The sequence below is a fragment of the Dermochelys coriacea genome, chromosome 12, assembly GCF_009764565.3.
Source record: "Dermochelys coriacea isolate rDerCor1 chromosome 12, rDerCor1.pri.v4, whole genome shotgun sequence".
NCBI lineage: Eukaryota > Metazoa > Chordata > Testudines > Dermochelyidae > Dermochelys > Dermochelys coriacea.
The window spans coordinates 29,449,381-29,471,402 of NC_050079.1; the positions used below are offsets into that span (position 1 = coordinate 29,449,381).

At 37.4% G+C, this 22,022-nt stretch overlaps 1 long non-coding RNA gene across 2 annotated transcripts in view; it reads left to right on the top strand.

The window, feature by feature from the left end:
* The window catches only part of LOC122456299, a 183,230-nt gene that overhangs the window by 134,277 nt on the left and 26,931 nt on the right, over positions 1-22,022 (top strand). The window contains exon 3 of one of the 2 annotated variants that reach the window (XR_006275140.1): positions 12,461-12,986. The exons of the other annotated variant lie outside the window; for it this stretch is intronic. This is a non-coding gene — a long non-coding RNA (uncharacterized LOC122456299). Of the gene's footprint in view, positions 1-12,460; positions 12,987-22,022 lie in introns of those variants that run through there. 2 annotated transcript variants of the gene reach the window in all.

Below are 22,022 nucleotides of genomic sequence, written 5' to 3' on the forward strand. Positions count from 1 at the left end.
CAGCTTTTCTGTCTCCTCTATTCTGGGGTGAATTTGATATAAGCAATCTTCTAAATAGCACCCACGTTCACTTTACTGGCATTTGCAACCTCTTTCCTATCTATTTATCATAGATATATAAATTATTGAATACATTGTTTGCAAATAGTTTGCCTAGTTCTACTTCTAAACATGATGTTACTACCTCTCTAATTGTTTGCACTGGATGCTGAGTATGGTATGTTTTGGGGGTTCTGAGAGAGCACGTAAATCACACTTTCCTGACTGCAGAATTTCCGCCCACCTTGTATGTGAAGACTGCAAACTTCAAGGAATGATAATAACAATTTAGTTTGCATCAAGGGAAAAATAACTAAAAGTTATGGGATGGAATGTTGCTAAATATGAGATTGTAGGATACTGCCCCATTGAAAATAGTGGAAGCTCCATTTGGGGCTCTTTTAAAACCAGATAGGACAAAATACCCAAAAATATACTTTAGGAATTAATACAGCCTTTAGACAATGTAATGATATTTAAAGTGACTGAGTAGGTCTTTTCCATCTCTAAATTCTGTTGTTTCATATTCTTGGTATATTCTAATTTGGATCACATAAACTGATCATATAAAAGGTATATAAATATACCTTTGCCTTGGAGGACTCCTGAAAAGGCAGGTGTTAGTAATGGGAGATTTGATCATTAGAAACATAGATAGCTGGTTTCAGAGTAGCAGCCGTGTTAGTCTGTATTCTCAAAAAGAAAAGGAGTACTTGTGGCACCTTAGAGACTAACAAATTTATTAGAGCATAAGCTTCCGATGAAATGAGCTGTAGCTCACGAAAGCTTATGCTCTAATAAATTTGTTAGTCTCTAAGTTGCCACAAGTACTCCTTTTCTTTTTATAGATAGCTGGGTTTGTGATGACCAGGAGAACCATATGGTGACTTGCCTGCCTGGTGAAAAGATTATGGATCTCTCTAGACCTCTAGATAGACTTATGTGTAGTGCTGGGGAGGAGCCGGTGGTTGTGGTACATGTAGGTACCAATGACATAGGGAAGGGTAAGAGAGATGTCCTGGAGGCCAAATTTAGGCTGCTAGGAAAGAGACTGAAATCCAGGATCTCTATGGTGGCATTCTCAGAAATGCTTCCAGTTCCAGACGCAGGGCTAGGTAGGCAAAAAGAGCTTCAGAGTCTCAATGCGTGGATGAGACGATGGTATAGAGAGGAGGGGGTTAGATTTATTAGGAACTGGGGGAACTGTTGGGATGGGGGAGCCTATACAGGAAGTATGGGCTTCATCTAAACCAAACTGGATCCAGACTGCTGGCACTTAACATTAAAAAGGTTGCAGAGCAGTTTTTAAACTAGGAGATGGGGAAAAGCCGATTGCTGCAGAGGAGCTTGTGGATTGGACAGAGACTTCTCTTAGAGGAGAGTCTATTGATAGAAATTCTCTAGGTTTTAGTCAGGAGGAGAGGATGGAAGAGGATAAAGTATGGGCCAGATCAGACAAGAAACATTCACATAAAAAAGAATCTGACACATCAGAAAAGGTCAGACAAATAAACAAGTTTTTAAAGTGCTTGTACACAAATGCTAGAAGTCTAAATAATAAGATGGGTGAACTGGAGTGCCTCATGTTAAAGGAGGATATTGATATAACAGGTATCACAGAAACCTGGTGGAGTGAGGACAATCAATGGGACACAATAATTCCGGGGTACAAAATATATCGGAAGGACAAAACAGGTCATGCGGGGGAAGGGGGGGGAAAGTGGTGGGGGAGTGGCACTATATGTGAAAGAAAATGTAGACCTCAAATGAAATAAAAATCTTAAATGAATCCAGATGTTCCATAGAATCTCTATAGATAGTAATTCCATGCTCTAATAAGAATATAACAGTAGGGATCTCTTATCAACCACATGACCAGGACAGTGATAGTAATGATGAAATGCTAAGGGAGATTAGAGAGGCTATCAAAATAAAGAACTCCATAATAGTGGGGGATTTCAATTATCCCCATATTGACTGGGTACATGTCACCTCAGGATAAAATGCAGAGACAAAATTTCTCGATACTTTAAACGACTGCTTCTTGGAGCAGCTGGTACAGGAACCCACAAAGGGAGAGGCAACTCTCGATTTAGTCCAGAGTAGAGCACAGGATCTGGTCCAAGAAGTAACTATAACAGGACCGTTTGGAAATAGTGACCGTAATATAATAAAATTTAACATTCCTGCAGTGGGAAGAACACCTCAACATCCCAACACTGGGGCATTTAATTTCAGAAAGGGGAGCTATGCAAAAATGAGGAAGTTAGTTAAACAGAAATTAAAAGGTACAGTGACTAGAGTGAAATCCCTGCAAGCTGCATGGATACTTTTCAAAGACACCATAATAGAGGCTCAACTTAAATGTATACCCCAAATTAAAAAACACAATAAAAGAACTGAAAAAGAGCCACTGTGGCTTAACAATCATGTAAAAGAAGCAGTGACAGATAAAAAGGCATCTTTTAAAAAGTGGAAGTCAAATCCTAGTGAGATAAATAGAAAGGAGTATAAACACTGTCAAATTAATTTTAAAAATGTAATAAAAAAGCCAAAAAGCCTTTTGAAGAACAGCTAGCCAAAAACTCAAAATATAATAACAAAATGTTTTTTAAGTACATCAGAAGCAGCAAGCCTGCTAAACAACCAGTGGGGCCCCTGGACGATCGAGATACAAAAGGAGCACTTAAAGACAATAAAATCATTGCAGAGAAACTAAATGAATTCTTTGCTTCAATCTTCATGGCTGAGGATGTTAGGGAGATTCCCAAACCTGAGCCGTCTTTTGTAGGTGACAAATCTGAGGAATTGTCACAGATTGAAGTGTCACTAGAGGAGGTTTTGGAATTAACTGAGAAACTTAACAGTAACAAGTTGGCATTCACCATAGAATTCTGAAGGCACTCAAATGTGAAATTGTAGAACTATTAACTATGGTTTGTAACCTGTCCTTTAAACAAGCTTCTGTACCCAGTGACTGGAAGATAGCTAATGTAATGCCAATATTTAAAAAGGGCTCTAGAGGTGATCCTGGCAATTACAGATCAGTAATTCTAATGTCAATACCGGGCAAATTAGTTGAAACAATAGTAAAGAATAAAATTGTCAGACACATAGAAGAACATAAATTGTTGGGCAAAAGTCAACATGGTTTCTGTAAAGGGAAATTATGTCTTACTAATCTATTAGAGTTCTTTGAATGGGTTAACAAACATGTGGACAAGGGGGATCCAGTGGACATAGTGTACTTAGATTTCCAGAAGGCCTTTGACAAGGTCTCTCACCAAAAGCTCTTACGTAAATTAAGGATAAGAGGGAAGATCCTTTCATGGATTGTGAACTGGTTAAAAGACGGGGAACAAACGGTAGGAATAAATGGTAAATTTACAGAATGGAGAGCGGTAACTAGTGGTGTTCCTCCAGGGTCAGTCCGAGGACCAGTCCTATTCAACTTATTCATAAATGATCTGGAGAAAGGGGTAAACAGTGAGGAGGCAAAGTTTGCAGATGATATTAAATGGTTCAAGATAGTCAAGACCAAAGCAGACTGTGAAGAACATCAAAAAGATCTCACAAAACTAAGTGATTGTGCAACAAAATGGCACATGATATTTACTGTGGATAAATGTAAAGTAATGCACATTGGAAAAAATAACCCCAACTATACATACAATACGATGGGAGCTAACTAATGGGAGCTACAACTAATCAGGAGAAAGATCTTGGAGTCATTGTGGATGGTTCCCTAAAGACATCCGTGCAATGTGCAGCAGCAGTCAAAAAAGCAAACGGGATGTTAGGAATCATTAAAAAACAGATAGAGAATAAGACAGAGAATATCTTATTGCCCTTATATAAATCCATGGTACGCCCACATCTTGAATACTGTGTACAGATGTGGTCCCCTCATCTCAAAAAATATATACTGACATTAGAAAAGGTTCAGAAAAGGGTGACTAAAATGATTAGGGGTTTGGAATGGGTCCCATATGAGGAGAGATTAAAGAGGCTATGACTTTTCAGCATGGAAAAGAGGAGACTAAGGGGGGATATGACAGAGGTATATAAAATCATGAGTGGTGTGGAGAAAGTGAATAAGGAAAAGTTATTTACTTGTTCCCATAATATAAGAAGAAGGGGCCACCAAATGAAATTCATGGGCAGCAGGTTTAAAACAAATAAAAGGAAGTTCTTCACACAGCACACAGTTAACCTGTGGAACTCCTTGCCTGAGGAGATTGTGAAGGCTAGGACTATAACAAACAGGGTTTCAAAGAGAACTGGATACATTCATGGAGGCTAAGTCCATTAATAGCTATTAGCCAGGATGGGTAAGGAATGCTGTCCCTAGCCTCTGTTTGTCAGAGGGTGGAGATGGATGGCAGGAGAGAGATCACTTGATCATTACCTGTTAGTTTCACTCCCTCTGGGGTACCTGGCATTGGCCACTGTCGGTAGACAGGTTACTTGGCTGGATGGACCTTTGGCCATTCTTATGTTTTTATGTTCTCATATCATAGTAAATTAGGCTGATATTAAAATGTCTATCTTCAGTTAAAAGAATGTTTTAGGATTTTACATTTTTGAATTTAAGATTTGGAAAATGAACAAATGTTGATAAGTAAAGTGTGATGTCTATAATTATATGGAATTTTTTTATACTTGTTCTGTGTGAAGGATTAATTTATCTTTTAGACAAGGATTGTTTTTCTTGAGCCCTTAATTAGCTGTCATTTTATTTCCTAAATTAGTTCTCAAAGGTCAAAATGCAATCAATTATCCAGTAATTTAGATACCTTAATTGGCATGCTTGTGCTTGAAAAGCAATGTGAGCTACTGTTTCATTCTATTACACAAATCTGAAAGAAGGATAGAAGACTAGGATGATCTTTAGAAGGACATCATGAATTGATCTGCAAAATTAGAATACATATAGATAATTGTTCTGGTGGCTGTTTTTTCATACCATTTGATGAACTTTTCAGAGTTCTCATTTTCTTTCCAAAAGACATCAAAAAGTCTCTAATATTAAAAGTCATATGTTTGAAACAATCTTTTGAAATACCTTCAGAGCAAGTCCTAGGAATTGTGAAGTAGAGTAGCAATGTGGCAATTAGAAGAGGAAGTAGGAAAGGATCAGAGTTCCGATTGGACACCCCCTTGCTCACTCCCCACCAGACTGCTGTAAGAGGAACCCAAGCTTCTGAGTCCCTGGATCTCTGGATGTTTTAAGCCACCAGAGTCTGAACGGAGTTCAGCCACTGCCCAGACTTTGCATCCCTAGGCACATGATCGGGGCACAGACATTCTGTCTTGCCCTCCCTTTTGAGAAGTGTTACCCATTGTCCAGCTGCCTCGTCCCTCTGGACACATTGCTGACCCTTCAGGATTCACTGTATCTAAAAACACCCTCTCCCAAAGGTGTGAACTATTTCCATAGGCAGAAGCATTTAACACATGGACACACTTTACCCATGGTCCAACACAGTTGTTCTTTTACTTAATTATATAAATCACAAGAGAATACAGATCATATAGAACATAAAACACAATCTAAACCCAATGCCACTCCTTAGGTCATCCTCCCCTTGGGCAGGGTCTCCTGCCTCATGCAGCTGCTACATACTAGGATGTTTGGCCTTCATGGACTTCTCTTCCTCAGTTCCTGTGACCTTGGTCTCTCCTGCCCGGTGCTTCCTTTTCCTATCTGGCTTTCTTGGGTTTATAGGCCTCCCTTTCCAACACCTGGCTACCCTTGTGCTGTCTGTCTGGATCAAGCCCTTCCAACAGGGCTGATCTACAGTGAAATAATTAATCCTTTTTGAAATGAAAACTAAAGTTATTTTATTTAAAATATACATGATGATTTAAAAAAAGTGATGTATGGTTTATTGCTAACATTTTCATTGCTGTTAAAGTACAATAAAACAGGGCTGTCTTGAGAATCCTGGTCTTTAAATCTGTTAAGTAAATCAGAAAAAGAAAAAAAACATATATTTTATCCATCCACTTCTTACGCACTTGAAAAGAGAGATCTGTTTCTATTGTATTCAATACAATCACATTCATTTTGTGACACAAAGTAACTTAAAAAAACCCCAAACCCTTTCTCTCCCTCTCTTCAGAGGGGTAAGATAAAACTGATTTCCAAGCATGCAGCTACTCTTTAGCATGAGCTTTCATGAGGATGAAGTGAGCTGTAGCTCATGGAAACTTATGCTCAAATAAATTTGTTAGTTTCTAAGGTGCCACAAGTCCTCCTTTTCTTTTTGCAGATACAGACTAACATGGCTGCTACTCTGAAACCTGTCTTTAGCATGCTATTTTGACCAAGTACCATCATTAAAAGTTAAGTACCTTCCTGTTGTCCCCAGTCTGAGACATGAGGGAGATACATACAAAGAGGCTTTCATGATGAAGTAGTTTAGATAGGTTTCAGAGTAGCAGCCATGTTAGTTTGTATCCATAAAAAGAAAAGGAGTACTTATGGCACCTTAGAGACTACTAAATTTATTAGAGCACAAGCTTTCGTGAGCTACAGATCACTTCTCACGAAACTTATGCTCTAATAAATTTGGTAGTCTCTAAGATGCCACAAGTCCTCCTTTTCTTTTTGTAGTTTAGATAGTAACACTTCATGATACCTTCATAATATCAACTAGAATACATAAGTCGTAAGGACAGATTCCCAAATTGTCATACTCTTCCTTCATCAGAAAGCACCAATGCAATTCTTTTCAATAAGTAGTCACAACAAGAGAATGAGATTCAGGATTCTGAGTCCCATTTCCTGTTCTGTCACATATTTATGTGTCAAATTTGTATTATGCAGCATTGTTGTAGCCATGTTGGTCCCAGGATGGAGACAAGGAGGGTAATATCTTTAGTTGGACCAACTTTTTTTGGTGAAAGAGACAAGCTTTCAAGATTACACAGAGCTCTTCTTCAGCTCAGAAATATTACCTCACCCATCTTGTCTCTTTAATTTTTTTTATTTTTATGACATTTTATCTGAGTGTGACTAAAGTGAGTTGTCACTGTGTCCATATCTTCCAAAGAACATAGAACAATATGAAAAATGGCAAAGCAAATTATTACATTCCATGTCATAAAGTCAGCCTACTCTCTAGATTTGATTTTGAAAAAGTCTATTGTCTTGCTTTTATTATAAAGACAGAATTTGTCAACAATTGCAAGAGGATGATTTGCATAGGTATCTATAACAATAGTAAATACTATTGTGTAGCAACTATTGGCAGATAGTTTCCTTTTTATAATCACCATGTATTTGATGTTTCCTAATGGTCTTCTGTATTCAAATCTTTTTTTTACATTATATGTACCGAAAACAGTATCTTATACAAGGGATTTGGAGAAATTGGAGCATGCTCCTTGTTTAGGAACCTTGTCTTTCTTCATTTTAAATCCATTACAAAACTCCCACTGACTTCAACAGGAGGAGGTCCTAGATGTGTATCTTAACAGCACACACCAGGATACTACTTGTGACATGGTACTGATAGAGGTAAATTCCTCCCATTCCAGCCCTGGAGTGCTGCAATTACTGAGCTACGCTTTTGGAGCTTGTGTCTTTTATGACTCATTCTCCCCACCACTCACCCCATTATTTTTGTTTCTTGTCCTAGTCCCAGACAAGCTGCAAATATTGCATGGCTGTCCCCTCTAGTTGACATTTCCCCTTATTATCTGCAAAATGTTTCATTTTAAGGTAGGAGCAGAAAAAAAAATCTTGTTTCCTTCATTAATGCTCAGAAGGCATCCGTTCATTTAACATCTGTGATGGTCCAGATGTTTAGGAGAGAGGCATGTTTCTGAAATTCTGAGGCATCTGGAAAAAATGGTTTGCTCACTGCTGACTTATTCCATTTCTTTACTGTGTCCTTTCTCATATTAGAAATATAAGCAGATAAAAGCAGCTGATCAAGTTAGCTGGACCAATACTTCCATTAACCTCCTCATAGCACAAGATGACTAGGGAGCTTTTATTCTGTAGTTCACAAACATAATAGACCATGTTGATTCAGTATTATCATGGTAAAGGCTAATCAAAACAAGTCTTTTCTCTAAGCATTATATGAATGTTTATCTGCGCATCCCAGTGGATGAGTTCCAAAGCACACTCAGTAGAATATTTCTGTCACAAAATAAATGAAATTCTTATGACATCACAAGGGATTTTCAGTTTATGAATCTCATGCCTTTTCTTTTATAAAACTGTTAGTGATGCAGGGAATGATAACAGGGTATCTTGGAGATCTATGCAAATTGATGCTTGAACTTTATTCTAGCTGATAGCTAATGGCAAAGGCATCTTCCCAAAGGAATGATCTACAGCAAAATATTTGACTTTTTGAAATAAAACCTAGTGTCTGTCTGTCTGTCTCTGTCTAGATTTCTAAAAAGTGATTTATTGCTAACATTTTCATTGTTAAAGTACAATAAAACAGTTGAGAACCCTTGTTTCTAAACCTATCAAATAAAACAGAAAAAATACTATATTTTTCCATCCTCTCCTTATGTGCTTGAAAAGGGATCTATTTCTAAGATATTCAGCATAATGAAATTCATGATAGTGAATGATAAACTGCTAAAATGCTAAAAAAGAAGAGAAATTCAAAATTACGGGATAAGATTTAGATTTAGCTTGCTTCTGATTTTGCCCATTATGTTTGGTCCAGTGAGTAAATTACTATGTCATGTAAAATGTAGTTTCTTAGAGTCTCATATGTTTTTTCCCTGAGCCTGATTCAATGAGAGTCTTTTTATTGACTCAAATGGACTTTAGATCAGGGCTGTTTTTTCATTTGTTGACAAAAGGAGGCACCAAAACATATTGGATATAAGGAGATAAGCATTCCTTTAAATGTTATTTGCCTTGATTTTTTCGTTGAGTTTTGGAAGAGATTTTATTTTTAAGAGAGAGAACCTGCTCAAGAAAATCAGTTGACGTGATGGAATGTTCACTAAATACCTATGAAAAATAGATCAGCACATTCATACTTTAAAGTTCCAGAAAGAGAATCCAGGGGCCAACTGAATCCACAAAACAAAAGCAAGATATATTTTCACTACAAAAGACTTCAATCCAGGGGGCTTGTGTTTATTTTTCTTCTGGGAATTCACTGTTTAGTTTTAGAAAAAAAATGTGTTTGGATTATGAATTAAATCCAGGAATTTAAAACTGAGCATTTGAAGACTAACATTCTATTTTCTGCAAATCTTAAATTTATCCTTAGGAAGGGGGTTTGACCATTAAATTAAAAATTGAATATCCTTAATATTTTGCCTCAAACAAGGAGTTCAGCTGTTTGGAGAGGTATAAACTGAGTACTCATGTACACATGAAAAGATGAGTATGGGATTATAAATACAAAGCATATGTGAAGATACCATATTATCTCATTCATAGTTTAATATCTTACCCTTTCCATTTTTGTTTGATTTCAGAATTTCACAAATGATTACAATTTGGGCTAAATTTGTAGCATAGATCTAGGTTGTCTTTTTTAAAATAGAGCCCTGTAGTGTGGGGTTGTGAAAGCACACTGACCCTGTACAATCTCCTGGAGACATCATACCTGAGACACAATGCCCCCACAGGTTCTGGGGGATTGCAGTGCCTCAAAGGACCTAGCTACATCTTTAATAGGGTGCAGCAATAGCTCCTCCTGTACATGGGCCAAGCTCTCCTAACTGAGAAGGAGCAGGGTTATGGACTTGCCTCAATTTCTTCTGAGATTCTGTAGCCATTAAAGAACGTAGCCTGGACCTGCCATTGACTCCATAAAAATAAAAGGACTGGGGTTATCTTTGGTCACTATTAGAGGAGCAAAGGGGATAGGGGAGGAAGGGAAAGCTCCCTGGGCCCCACCTCTTGGAGACCTCTGTACTCTATAAAAGCAAACAGAGCTGCAAAGCAGACCATGTTGAGTAATATGAGTGGGTTTCCAGTTCAAATACCTACACAGTATAGCTAATATTTCTATGCGCTGCACCAGAGTTTTATATCTGTGTGTATCACCTACTTTGCCACTACAGTTGTTTTTCTCTGTATGAATGTATTGCTGGTGAAGGGTAGAGTAATGGGCTACCAGCCACAGGAATTTAAAGCTTTTCACACTGCAGGCACAATGTGGATAAATTTAGTTGAGGAATAATGACTTTTGGATGGGCCCCAAACCACTACATAGAAGTGGGATCCCCATCCTACACACACACATCCTGCCATGTACAGTGATTCATATATACACACATTGAACCAAGGCGGGATTGAACATAAATAGTATGAATCTATTGTCCTAATCAATGGCCTCTCTTCCCACGGTCAGCTCCAGATTTCATTCAGAGCTGGGGGGAGGATCTGACAGTTGAGAATAGAAATATAGGAGGCACTGACACTGCACTAGGCACTCAGTGGTAGGCCTTAGCAGAGGGAGGTAAACATGACTAAGAGGCCTTGATCTCTGAGAGTATTTATGGTGCTGCAAATGATGATGAGCATGCAGGGTTAGAGACCATAAGGTGTAGTACCCTAGCAAGCAGCAGAATAACTTTCCTCACATACCCTTCCAACAACCTTAACCTGACCTGACCTGACCTCTGAAGAAAGAAGAACTCTGCCCCCAGGCCCTTCAATCCTTGGTTTTCGTGCTGAGATTACCCTCTAAGGCCTCAATTCAGCAATGCTCGGCACGACATTCTGTATGGGCCAGCATGCAGCATCAGGGTCAATTGTGGAAGAGGTTTCTGTTATGTGGACCTTTGTCCCCAGGGGACTGAATTAGAGTTTCCAAATTTGGAGCCCAGACTTGCAGTCCTTGTTCAGACAAAACTCCCACTGAATACAAAAGTCTATGGGTGTTTTGCCTGACTAAGGATTAGACAAATATGACATTCATTTTAACATTAGTATATATTTTTAAAAAAACAGAACACTGAAGAAATTAACAATTTCTAGATGCATGTGCATAGCTCACCTAAGCATTAACGTGAGTTATCCATGTGCATCAAGAGGAGAATAAACCTTTTTGAATGCTAAGTGATGGCTGGTGTGGAATTTTTGAAGCTGCTGTAAGTTCTAACCCCCTGAAAACATGCATGTATCAATAAATTCCTAACATAAACTTAAGTGCATTGTGGTAAAATACAAAAATGTACAATTAAATAGACATGATATTTAAGATACGAAGCTCCAGAAATATGTAAATAACAGAAGACTGCATCTAATGCAATCACTTAAGTGTCTGAATGGAACAAATGTATACAATAAATACTCTAGCTTTTTTCCCTTCCAAATGCCAGATAAATTCTTTACTTTCTTACCTTAAATGAAGACAAACAAACCCTCTTTCACATCTAGAATAACTGCTACCTTCAATCTTTTGTATGTGTTGTAGCATAACTGTTCAATATTAAGGCAGGTACTTAAAGCATTTAGGAATGACTGAAAATGTTCAGGAGGATAAAAGCTTAGTGAACTAATTCAGGAAAAATCATATTTATCTGAGCCAATTTCTGTAGCTTGACATTTTATGATTTACTTCTAAGCTGCTAAAAGAGCTTAAGAAACCTTTTCCTCTTGGTTTGTCTGATTTTTTTTTCTTATGCTGCTTAATCCTGCCTGAAATTTGTGCAATTAATATTGAAGCAAACATCACATATATTGACTACGACAAACCTACAGATGTATGAGATTATAAATGGTTATGAACTCCATGGAAGCTGGGTGATGCATGCTAACATTAGCACACCAGCCCAGAGAATTGAAAGCCGCTGTATGATGCTCTGAAAAATAGAGCTGATAATGTACGGTGGTGTTGAAGGGAAGGATTTGAGGGCTTCTAATGTTTCTGGCTTTAAAAATGTTCCAAACCAACTATCCACAAAAAATAAAATTCTCGGAATCTGTTTATCATTCAAAGTTCAGGGCAAAAAGAAAATGAAATGAAAATGAAAATTATACATATTGTAGGTATTTGGATTGTGACAGTATTTAATTGTGACTAAATCCTTTAGGAAATCTCTTCGGAGTCTGTGGGGGGAGGGGAGTTGGATTTAAGGGAGAAAATGTTCTTACGTAATATATATACATAACCAAAATCGTCAGTGCACTTTGTATGTAGGCTTCTGCCTGGAAACCTAAACCAAGGTCAAGGGGCATAAGTTCTATGTTTTTAAACAGTCACACAATGATCTGACAATGGGTCCAAAACACACATGTGCATACCCCAGTGTGGATTAATCCAGTTTTTGGCATAATTGATTGTACAGGAGAAGGTAAAATACAAAGTGTACAGCAAAATATGAACACTTTAGCAGAGTTTTGATATGACCTTCTGTTTTGATCCATAAGCATATCTTAACAACTTAAGTGAGACTGAATATCCTTTTTCTGTTTTAGGGTTTTCATTATATAAATTGAAGATGGAAAAGACATAATACACCATCTAAGAGAGAGAGAGAGAGAGAGAGAGAGAGAGAGAGAGGATAGTGTCAATGGAAAGGTACAGAACTGCTGAGAGTCATTGAATTTGCATCCTCTGTGGTTCTGCCATAGTCCAGGGGAGTGACTTTCCAAGTGCTGAGTTTGGTGCATCATTTTTGTTTGTTTGTTTGTTTCAAACTTGAGACACCTTTGGGGGCATCCAGAAACATAAGAAACCAAATTCAGAGACAACTTTTGAAAATATTGGTTGGAACTCCCCTGTTCCTCAGTTGGTCTTTCTGTAAATGGAGATAAGACTCAACTAAATCACAAAGAGTATTGAGAGTCCAAGTTCATTACTACCTGAGAGTGGAGCTGGTCAGGAAATGATTTCCCCATCTCCCCCAAGGAAAATGTTCTACTACAAAAGAAAATAAAATCAATTTCATATGAATGTGTAACATCCATAAGTGTTGCATCAATCACCTTTTCCAAGTAATTTTTCAGTTCTAATTGGAAGGAAGATGACAGTCAGCCACTGCTGACTGGTGTTCAGTTATCTTTTTTTCCAATTAAAACTGTGACAACAATTTGAAAAAAGTGCAGAATATGTTTGTGTCTTAATTATGTTTTTATGAGCTAATCTTTGAGTGTTTCCTTGAAGGTGATACATATATGCAGCCAGTGTCATAGTACTGACACGCATTTTAAAAAAGTAACCGAAGTGCCGATTTTTAGTGTGTTAGACCAACATCTGTAACACACACAAAGAAGAAAGGACATCTAAAAGTAAGATCAGGGTCCAGATTCTCAGTTTTGACCTCTATGTGTTCAGCACCAGCCACTTGTGATAACTTTATCCAGTTCTATATCATCTCAGTCCCCGATATAGTTTAGATCCAGAGGATGCTACAAATTATGCCAGGTGGTTGTGCCAATGTGGGTTGATACTACTATGTCACGATTTTTCACAAACTCAAAACTGAACAAATTTCATTGGAAAAATCCAAAACCATAAACTTCTAACAGTGAGTTTTCAGATGTAATTCTGACTATTTAAGTGTTCATTGTATTCAATGTATGCACTTGTCCTAGCAGCAAATGAGAGCCATAGAATATGCATATTTTAAATAACAGTTATTAATGATAAAGAGTTTTGGTAAGTTTCCCAAATAACTGTAGTGAGTCTCCTGAGGGCACACTGTTAGGCCATATTAAAAGTCTGTTGAAGCCAGGGAGTGTTTTTTTCCACTGAGTTGAATGGGAGTTGGATGGTACCCTCCTCAGTTATACGGTGGGATTTGTCAACTATAAAAATCAGACTTTAATTGAGGTTGGGAGTAGATGCAGGACAATTCTTCCTTTCAGAGGAATGATATATTTCTTAATTTGTAGGGTGCCCAGATACTACAACGAGGGACTTATTAGAAACCAATTTATAACCCTAATAATGAACTGAGGAAAAGCAGTAATAGGATCGTGAATTACGAGATCTGGATTCTGTCCCTGGCTCTGCTCCAGACTTTCTGTTTGCCCTTACACAGGGAATCTATATTTTTGGGTGCTCAACTTGAAACACCTTTTAAAGAGGCACTCAAAATTGCTGTCCTTTTTTTAAAATGGCATCTTTAATCTCTCTTAACTTTAATTTTCCCATCTGTAAAATAAGGACAACCATTCTTTGATACCTCACAGGGATGTTTTGAGGCTTATTCATCAATGTTTGTGAAGCCCTCTGATACAACAGTGATAAATAAATAAAGAAGTATAACAAATTGTTTTCCAGTAAATGTGCCCCGTGATTTAGGCCATATACCATAGTACTATTATTGAAGGTGCATTCTCCCAGATATTTTTAAATGGTGCTTGTAAGCTATGCTTTTAATATATGAGCCTCCTCATATTATAATTAAGCTACAAATAGTGTGGGTGATAAAATTTTAAATAAGAACATTAACTATGACAAAGAAAGAAATGAAAACGAAACAAAGACATTGCCCCATGTGTATTGTATAATGAGTTGCTGTCCTCATTTTTCACCTGAAATGAATAGTTACGGTGCTGCAGTGAACAGTGCCTCATCTATACATATATATCATTTCTCCAGAGGATGCTATAGGGAGGATGTAGATCAATATTAATTCATTTTTTCTGGTAATGGAAAATATTTGAACTGTTCAGTTATCAGATGCCAAAGAGGACTACAGGGGGTATCATGCTTGCGTTTCTCCCTATTGCCCTGACAATTTCAGGTGCATGTAAGCCTCCAGCTTCACATACACTCTTGACAGGTGTGCTAAAGAGACCTGAATTATTTACACTGTTGAGAAGGTAAAATGATATGTGATTAGCAAGTGAGCAAAAATTCTCATTAAATACAACACGCTCCCCCAACTCCTGCCAAAAAGCCATTCTACTGAACATTGTGCATGTATCTGAAAACACCCACAACTCTGAAATAAGGAAATAAAGTAAAAAAATATGAAGTTTAAAATGTTCCCTCTCCTTTACTTCACATTAAAAACATAACAGAAATGTTCTCATAATTACATAGGAATCAATGGTAAAATAATCCATAATATTTTATTTTAAACATTATCAAGCACCAAAGGTAGATAGCTTGCCAACGGAATTATTAAAAATGGCTCGTGACCACACTATTGATCTCCTGTGGAAAATTAGCAGTGATGTACGAATGAGTAGAAATTGGCTAAGCAACTGGATAAAAGGAATCTTTCTACCTTTACCAAAGAAGGAAGACATAACAGAGTGTAATAATAGTTATATAATCTCCCTGATATCACATGTGGGTAAAATTGCCCTACATAATCCAGGATTGCATGACATGAATGATAGAAGCAGAACTACCAATACAACAAGTAGGTTTCAGAGCAGGATGAGGTCCTTGTGATCAATTCAGTAATGACCATCCATCACATCATTCAAAAATGCAGAGTATAATCACCCGTTTCACTGACCACTCCAAAACGTTTGATACCATCCAACATGACTATTTTTGGAGAATGCTGTCAGACATGAGGATTCCAAATTACCTCATTTAATTCATTGCAAATCAATAGCAGACCCAGGTGCAAGCAGCAGCAGGTGACAGTGAGTGGTTTGCCACTGTGCAGGGTATGAGACAACTGTATTCTCTCCCCTAAGCCTTTTCAATATTCACACAGAATTTAGTATGAGACAGTCTCTGGAAGGTTTTGACAAAGTGGAAGGAGTTGTGATTTCCATAAACTGATGGCTCTTAACTGACCTCACGTACATTGATGACACAACACTTTTTGTTACAAACATTGATGCAATGTAACAAATATTGGAGTCTGTAAAAAATATTAGTAAGGAATATGGCCTGTCCCTGACTGTGCCCAAAGCTAAATGCATACTTGTTGACACAAGTGACAAAAATATGATCCATGTAGTCATCATGATTCATGGTCAAGCTGTAGAGGCAGTAGATTAGTTCAATTATCTGGGTTTATACCTAGCGTAGCTGTTCCAAAGAAATCTGAAGAACACTAGGAATGGCTCACTTACCCATGGCCTGCCTTTCAAAAGTTTGGAAAAAAACATGGAATCTCATAATGTATGAAGGTTTGACAGGTGAAAAGCTTAATTTTTTCCACAGTGATTTATGGTTGTGTATCGTCGGAAATTAAGGCTGCTGATAAGAAAATGGAAGCATTTGAGATGCGGTGCTGGCAAAGAATCCTGCACATGCCCTGGATGGAAAAGAAGTTGAATATTTATATTAGAAATATTATAGGAAAAAGGCAGACCATGCTGGCAGAAATCAACAGGTGCAAACTTATGTACTTTGGTGATATCAGTTGCAGAGATGGACATAACATCAAGAAAATTATCATGGAAGGAATGGTTGCAGGTCATCATAGTGGAGGATGACCAGTGAGGAGATGGATTGATGGTGTGTGGCAGATCACAGGACATCAGAAGCTGAGTGCTTCAACCTAGTGATGGGCCAAGAAGGCTTCCAAATATTGTGCTTTGATATCACCAATATTCAATATATGTATTTTACTTACTTCTCAGGAATCAGATTGTTAATAAGAAATCATTATAATTGCCTTAATAAGTTTGGAAAAGGTTGAGTTCTAATCATCATATATTATTTGCTAGCTTACAATATTATCTTATTAATTATAAATATCCAGAAACAGACACATTTACTGGAAGATATTTCTCCTTGTGAGACACTTTCAAGACATTTAAAACTATCAAAATAGGGAATGAAGCAATAATACAATATTTATACAAATGGAAACACCAAAAAAATCTGAAGTACATTAAAGTAGCACTAATATTTGCCACAACTATGAGCACAAATACCAGCTGTGTTACCATTAGAAGGCTTAGACAATTAGAGAACACTGAATGAGAGACAAAAACAGGATAGAATAGAATTAAGTACCTTTCTGTTCCCAGTATCATGCACATGGTTTATGAAACAATCCAGTTGTGCAACTCCAGCATAGACATATGAAACAGTAGTCTACAGAGTTGCACACTCAAACCTCATTCAATGGAAATTAAGGTGGGGTGCCGAAGTCCCTTATGCCCCTTTGAGAATCCCAGAAAAGAATGACTCTTCGACATATGTCTATGCCATATACAAATGGCTGTTACATATCCTATTGACATTTGTTTTCAATATTTTGAACACACAGTCCTGGATTCAGGAACGTTTTAAAGGGAGAGAGTATTGACCATAACACTTTCTTTGGTCTAAACTTCTCATGGGACATGAACAGCAGGAGTAGACAAACTCCTCAAAAGATTTTCATGACAAACAGTCTGTTGTATAGTATAGATACAGGTCTGAGCCAAAAAGGCTGTGTTCAAATACCCTCAGTTTTGAACCTGTTAATATTGAGGCCCAAACTCTGATTTTAGTAATGAACTGGGGGGTAGAATAAATATATAGCACATATTTAACGGGAGCAGAATTGTCTGCACATAGGATTTTACAGGGTATATTTATGGTTTAAATTATAATCATTTTAATTTGTTCGTATACATTTTATTCCTAACTAAAACTCAGCATTCATGCACCTCCTTCAACAAATCAGAAATCTGTGATTTCCAAAAGTCTATTTATTACACCTGGACTCTTCACTATAGCAGAGCTTAAAATATGAAGATATGTTTATGAAATGACAATTTATTGGATTTGAATCACTGAAGTTGAAAATTGTCTTGGACCTACCTCAATGGAATGTCATATGGTAGAGGGGGCTACTTATTAAATGTTGAAGTATTTCAGATTCAGTTTTAGCAACTTGAATATCAGTTTTAAATTATCTAAATGAAAGGAAAGGTTGGTAACTCAGTTTGAATAGTAATATTTCACTTCCCTGGGGGAAAGGCCTATGGAAATGGAGAGATGAAAACAAAAGGGTTCTCTAGAAATTATTCTAAAAGCTTGAGGAATGTTTTACCCATAGTTGTTGTTACCTTTCTGGAGACATCCTATGTTATTTATTAGAAAATTACATCCTTTGAAGAGTTTCAGATTTGTAATTTTTTTTCTCCCCTCCATTCAATAGAATTGAAATGATCATGATTAGCCTGTTGTTAGATCACTGCTCCCCATTGTAACTTGTGGGATAAGACTCATAGAAATAGGGGTGACTATTTCCCCCCATTGTTCCAGAGTGGGTGGCCGAGGGGAAGAGTTGCTCTCAACATAGCTTCCAAGGCCCAGATGATCTGCCTAGATCCCAGGGATGTAGAACCTAGCACAAAGGACTTTTGATCACTGCACCCTGGGAGTGTGCCTTTTCAGGGAATCTTATAGCTGCAATTGCCCTCAGGGGGATGTGTGTGTGTGTGTGTATCCATAAATCACCATGTATTATCTTTTCCTAATTACTATAGGGCCAGAGGTGTGGAGGGACAAATATATACCCCATTCAACACAGTGCCAGTTTGTCTATCTTTCTCTCAGCCCACCCAGTCCCTGCTCTTTCCCCAGAACAGGTCCCTGCACATATGGGTGAGTCTGCATGTCATCTGGGTGTCACACAACAAGGCATAGATAGTGCAACCTAGTGGTTGGAGCAGGAGTCTGGCCTAGCTGTAGGAGCAGAATCAAAGAGCAGAACTGGAGGCATAGTCAGGAGGCAAGCTAAAAGTCAGAGTCAGGAGTTAGGAATCAGGGGTTTAGCGGAGGCAGAGACTAGGGCTGGAGCAGAGCAGGCAACGAGTGGAGCAAAGGCTGGAGAGGAAGTAAGTCTGGCACAGCTTCAGGCATGGACCACATTGAGCAGCCGCAGTGCTGCTGTTGCTGCTAGGCTTAAAAAGGGATCTGGTGGCCCTTCTGTCCAATCAGAGAGCACAGTCACTTAGTGAGGGTATTGGGCCCAGCCAAGCTCACTGGGTTACTAGGAAACTGCTGCCAGCACCTGCTGAGTTCCTGACACTGAGGTTGGAAGATGGGACTGTGCCACTGAGACAACTGAATGAGATGGAGAAATTCACATGTAGATGATACCCCTGATGTGTAAATCTGGAGGGGCATGACCTTCCCACCTAGAATTCTAACAGATATTTCAAAAAGAGATAACAAATATTTGTTATTATGTTCTACAGATGTTCCAAGTCATACTAGAGAACCCTGTTAAATTTCTATGGACACATTAAATTCTATTCTATACAACTTTTTTCAATAAGTTTAAATATCTACATAGTTGAGTGAAAAGAGTCTGTCTTACACCATATCTGTGACATTGGTTTTACGGCTATCAAATGAATTCAGAGAAAGCTGATTGAAATTTATGGAAATGAATTAGAGGTAAAAGGATTTAATTGAAGGTTTATTGAAATTAATTGAAATTAACAAAGGCTATTGATAGAGATGAGAAGTAATTAAATTAATGAAAATAAATTGGATTTAATTGAGATTTAATTGGGAACTACTAAAATTGAATGCAATTCAATGGGGGAAAAATTGATAAACTCTCTGCTGATTTTGCAGAAGATTGATATTAATGATTTTCTATACTAAAAAGAAGCCATTATCTAGGAGAATATACTAGGAGAATACCAAATGATACAAACATATATTTTGTTTGCTACTTAGAGGAAATATCAGCTTTAAACTTCATATAATTTCTAAGAACAATATTAAGTATCATTTGAATTATCTGAATGAAGAATAATCCTGCTAAATGTAGATTCAGAAGGCCAAGCAATGGGGAGAGAGAAAAAGTGCTCCATACTACTTAAATTTTTGCTATGATTGGGCACTGAAAGAAACAAGGTATAGTCAGGCATAGGACTATAAGAGTGCTAATAATTCTCAGGATCATCTTTTGAACAAAATAATCTCTCATGATTATGGTATGACATTTTCTGGTTGCATTACTTGCAAGGGCTATAAATTCCTATTTCAAAATGACTGCAGTTTTAGATGGAAAAGCAGAACATAAAGCTCTAGTTGTTAGATCATAAATATATAACTCCTGACAAACACCGAGTCTTTTGTGTTTAAGTTTTGGCTGGTGTCGTTCACTGAGGTTCTGGAAGTGCAGGGTGAGCTTCAAGCTGCAACATGGGGATTGAACCTATGTCCTGATGATAGGCTTGTGAAGGCCAGTGGAGAGGCACCATGTACATTGCTAGCTGGGATTGTCAACATTTCCCTGTGGTGGGGAGAGTGCCACCAATTCTTAAAGGGTTTGTGAGGTTTCTGCTCAAGAAGGTACTCTTGATGTGCAAAACAGTGACAGAAATTGCATTGGTTGATGAATGCCTGTTGCCAACAGAGGAGGATAAATGCTCCATAAAAATTATTTTAGGAAAAAATAAAAATTAAATAAAAAATTATCTCTTTGGTTTTGGTACCACAATGTGTTATGGAATCCTTTGGCAGTAACTAATGATGGGGAGTGGTTGGAGTTGCTTTTTGTGTGAGATATATGAGGTAGATTTGTACAATTGCTCATGTCACCTATGAGCTCTGTCGTGGGGTACTGCAGACTTCCATTTTGTTGCCCCTACTGTTTATACTTGTGTGGCATATGGATTCCATGGGAGAGTTGACCTCAGGAGGTTGATGATACCCAATATTACATCCCCATTGTGGCTAACCACGCACACCTAACAAGGTAAATCTCCCAAATGTGCAGATTTTTCCCATGTGTTCATTTAATTCCTAAAATGCCTGCCTCAAGGGGTGGTTGTCTTGGGAATGATGTAGTATCAGCAACATATCAGTGATTCTGAAACTATAAAGTCATCCTCTGGCATAAGTAGTGCAAAGACATGAAGGTACACAATCTGCCTGTGGGTTAGTGGGTACCAACATGTTTAAGGCATTCACTTAAGAGTCTAAAACTGGACTCATTCAGGAAAAATTCTCTCTGTTCAGACACTAGTCTTGGAAATGACTTCTGGAGCAGGTCTTCATTTCATGGTAAACAAATTTAGATTTATTTTTAATTATTATATTATTACTACATATATGTGTGTATATATTTTGCACTTTCTACATATTTGATCCCTTAACAATATTTTCAGAAAACAGTACTTCCTAGTGCTTCTTAAAAAACAAATATCTTCAATTTTAGAACAAATAAACTCCAGGGGTAGCAGTTTCATAATGCAATGTATGATAAATCTGTGTATCTAAAAAAATCACTTACTCTCTTTATTTTCTAAAATTAACCTTATATTGTTCAGATTGAAATTTAAAATTATTCTGCAACCAAAATTAAATAATTAGGATTTCCATTACAGTTCTCAAGGTGATCTGTATTAGCCTTGCAACTCGTGTGTGTGTGTGTATGTAATACGCACATGTTATATAATATGAACACACAAACATCATTTTTTCCTGTAAGGAATTAAAGTAATTGTGGTCTATCTTTGAGGTTAAATGTAGAAGATACATTTTTGTGCTATTTATTAAGATAATAAGGGAACTATATATCTTGGATTCTATTCTATAATTATATATATCTTTAAAATTGAGAAATCTGTTCTGTAATATAATGTACACAAAGCAATAATGTGTTCCTTTTTTAGACATATCTTTTATGTAAATAGGATTTGGTTATAGTGCAATGTGCTGCCACGCATTTTCACCCCATGAGCTGGTGGAGTTTGTATCAATAAGGTGATATGGTCGGGTTCTGAAAGGAAAGGTAATACTAGTTGTATGTAGAGATGCCACCTGCTGTCTAATCCGTGAACCAGGAATGTCATTCTCCTAGAAGGCCATTTAGCTTACTTCCTGAATCAGAGAAAATGATGCTGTGTCAGTCCCTTGGTAGAAGATTTTAGAGGTATAGATGTATAAAGTAATTCCACCTGAATGGAGGCATCTGTTTGCAGTTCTTAATTGTAGTTCTATATTTTTATATTTTTGTTGCCTTAGAAATAATTTATGTCCCAGATGCTTAATCCTGGAAGAGACAGAGGAAATATCAAATACCAAAACTGGCAGGGGCATTTTTAACAACAACAACAACAACAACAACAACAACAACAAAAACCCTAAGGTGAA